Source organism: Alosa alosa, chromosome 10, assembly GCF_017589495.1.
Source record: "Alosa alosa isolate M-15738 ecotype Scorff River chromosome 10, AALO_Geno_1.1, whole genome shotgun sequence".
Lineage (NCBI taxonomy): Eukaryota > Metazoa > Chordata > Actinopteri > Clupeiformes > Clupeidae > Alosa > Alosa alosa.
Window position 1 is genome coordinate 25,576,776 of NC_063198.1, and position 3,512 is coordinate 25,580,287.

Genomic DNA, 3,512 nt, shown 5'->3' on the forward strand with positions numbered 1-3,512 from the left:
GGTTTGTGTTCTTTTATTTGTAGGGATATCTAAATCCCTCATAAGATATCATTTTAGTTATATAAGTTCATATTGGGAATTTATGTTTAAATTTATACAGTAAAAACATTTCATAAAGTTTTGTGTAAATTTCCTCTTGGAAACACTCCTCAGCAATTAGTTATTGGGTGAAGCAGCCAGTTGTCATAATCCAGCCAAACCTTGTCAAACTATTTCCCTATGGTATTACTTGTTCAGCTACCTACTCAATGCAACCATGGCAAGCTCCGTGCAATCCAAGAACATGCAAACCTATTTGGCTGTCATTACGTCATAGATTATTGCGTGCTACAAGAAACACACCCTGTTGTGATTGCAAAACATGAACTGAGTTGAACTGACTCAAGAGATGGATATCTGCTAGATGACAATACACTTACCAGGTGTAAAGAGGACAAATTTGGTTTCGGGCACAGAAGTCTTTGATAGTTTAATCCAGTTTGGTGTAGCCGTTACTCTTTGAAACATACTGGCTCACTGAAAGGAAAGTAAGTTCCTGACCCTCACTCAATGTTAAGCTCCTTCCTATGGGAAATGCTGTTACTATTAGGAATTAATGTAACTCTGTTCATCATCATGAAGCTGAGAATCATATCTAAGTCAACTACATAAATTCACTTCCCATGAGATACATCACTGCATTATTCATAACTGTGACTTAACTCCAAAGTACTTCAAATCCCCATCTTGCACAGATGGGAAAAGTTAACCTTTTGAGAGAGTTTGCTTCACTCTCCATTCAAATTGATTTCATAAACTTGTAAATCTTGCTGATAGACGGACTGGGGGTGGTGGTTCTATTCAGATGTGAAAGGAAAAGGGGACAGAGAAAGCATTGGCCAGGCAATCACGCTAAAGGATTGGCAGGTGGGTATTCTGGAGTCTGCTTTGAGGATGATGATGATTAAATGTGTTTTTTTATGTTATGTCAGCATATCCTTACTTTGTTACTACCAATTCTCCGGTGACCATATCCTGCCAAGACTCTTTTGCTGGCTCTGCCAAATAATTGCAAAAAATAAATTTTCCGGCTTTATAAAAAGACATAAAGGACTTGAGCCAAAGACAGCATTCGGTGGGGGAAATTATTTTCTGTATATTTGTGGGCCCTTAAAAAGCAGCAGCTTGGGCTTGTCCTCATTGTTTGAAGAAGGCATAGGAATTTCAGTCATGAATAAGGCTTGCCACTGACAGGAGGCACCTGCCATTGTGGGGTGATGGGGAGTGGAGGGGTTTAAGAGGTCAAAAATGCTCTCTCTAATGTTGTTTCATGCTTTCTTTTTCTCACTTTCTGTTGCTCTTTGCCATGAGGACAAATATTTTGGAAACGTAGGCTCATTAATCAAATATTACAACAAAAATATATGTTTTGCTCTTTTAAAACTAAAATTCATCCAAGTGTATTCTGAAAATGAAATATTATACAATGGTACATTTGCATACTGAATTTAAAAATCTTTATCACAAAGCTTTGTGTCTACCAGCTGTATTTGTCTCCATGAAGTAAGTTGGCACATGGAGTTCCTCGCAAGAGGAAAGACATAGAATGTTTCTGAGAAACTGTTGAGTAAACCATCAGCTTGACTGTGTGTGTGTTGTGCAAGTCTGTCTAGCTATCCAAGTCAGTTTTCCTTCCATCTGATTTTCTACCAACTGGTGAGACAGTTGCATCCTTTTGTGCTTGAGAAAACGAGGAAAAAAGAGGATTAAATTTCCCTATATTGCTTTTAGATTAATTAATTCTGATCAATCTGACCCCCCACCACCACCATATCTGTTGTGTTCATTCATACTGTATGTATTCCCATGTAGAGTGCCCAAATGTTCAAGACACAACAGCATATATTGGTGTTAAATCGGCAATATACACACACACACACACACACTCACGCATACGGTTAGCTGTCCATCGTGTCCGATGATGACGCTTGTTCCAGGGGGTTGGGAGGGGGGGTGATTGGTCAACGTTGTTGGCGTTGATGCCACCTCACGTGGCTATGGAGGCCGATTTTGGAGCCGCACACTCTTCCACAGATGGAGCAGGTATGTCCTGATGATTGGGAGGTGGGGTCTGCCTGCCGGTGTCGTTGGGCACGTCTTGCGGTCCTCCTTTGGATGAAGGTGTCGTTGATTTGCTCAGCTGCTTTGTTGCACGTGGCTCTCCAGGCTGGTCTGTTGGATGTTATTGCCTCGAGCTGGCCAGGGTTGACATTGCAGCGCTTCAAGAGTTCTTTGGTAAAGTCCTTGTATCGTCTCTTCTGGCCACCAGCGGCCCGCTTGGAGTTGAGCAACTGTCCATAAAGGACTTGGCGTGGGACGCGATAGCCAGGCATGCGAATGGTGTGGCCAACCCAACGTAAATTCCTTTTGGCCAGAGCTGCTTCCATGCTGGTGGTGCCAGTCGCAGTCAGAATGTCAGTATGGGGGATGCGGTCCTCCCAGGACAGGTTGAGTATTTTTTGGAGGCATCTGATGTGAAACATCTCCAGGATGTTTATGTGGCGTCTATACGGCGTCCATGTTTCTGCCCCATAGAGTAGGGTGGTGACACAGACTGCATTATAGACAGCTACTTTGGTACTGATTTTTAGGTTGTTGTTGCCGAATACTCTCTTCCTAAGGCGCCCAAAGGCTGATGAGGCTTTGTTGATCCGATGGTGGATTTCACTGTCAAGGGTGGAATCTGCAGAGAGTGTGGAGCCCCCTTTCTGCTTATAGAGAACGATGATGTTGGCATCCTTCCAGTCCTGGGGTACATTCTCAGACTGCCAGGTTTTGGTGATCAAGAGGTGTAAGCGGCGTGTGAGGAGGTAGCCCCCATGTTTGAACACCTCCGCTGGAATACCATCGGGTCCTGGGCTTTTGTTAATTTTCAGGCTCCTGATCGCCTTGGATGTTTTTCCGAAGTCAGGAGGGCTGTCCAAGTGTTGAATCTGTGGCATAACAGGCGCCTTGTCAAGGATGTTGGGGTCTGCAGGGTTGCTGTGATTGAGGAGACCATTAAAATGTTCGGCCCAGCGCTCAAGGATCTCTTGGCGGTCCTTCAGGAGGCTGTCTCCTAACAGGAGTGAGGGTTTGCTTCCTTGGTCCATGGAGAGCTTTGATGGCATCATAGAAGCCATGCGTGTCACTACAGTCAGCAAGATGTTGAATTTCTTTTGCTTTCTCCAGCCACCAGGTGTCTTCCATGGCCCTTAGTGACAGCTGTGCTTTGGCTCTAGCCTTGGTGTAGTTGGCTTTTAGCATGGAGGATTGTGGGTTGGAGAGCAGGGCTTTGTGGGCCTGCTGTTTTTCTTGCAGAGTCAAATGGATATAAGAAGAGTTGTTGTCAAACCAGTCCTGATGTTTTCTGACCTTGGTGCCAAGGGCTGTTGAGGCGGCAGAGTGGATGGCGGCAGATAGAACTGGCCAGTCTTTGGCATCAGCTTCCTCTGGGACATGAGAGAGGTTGCATGCAAGGTGGCGACGGAGGT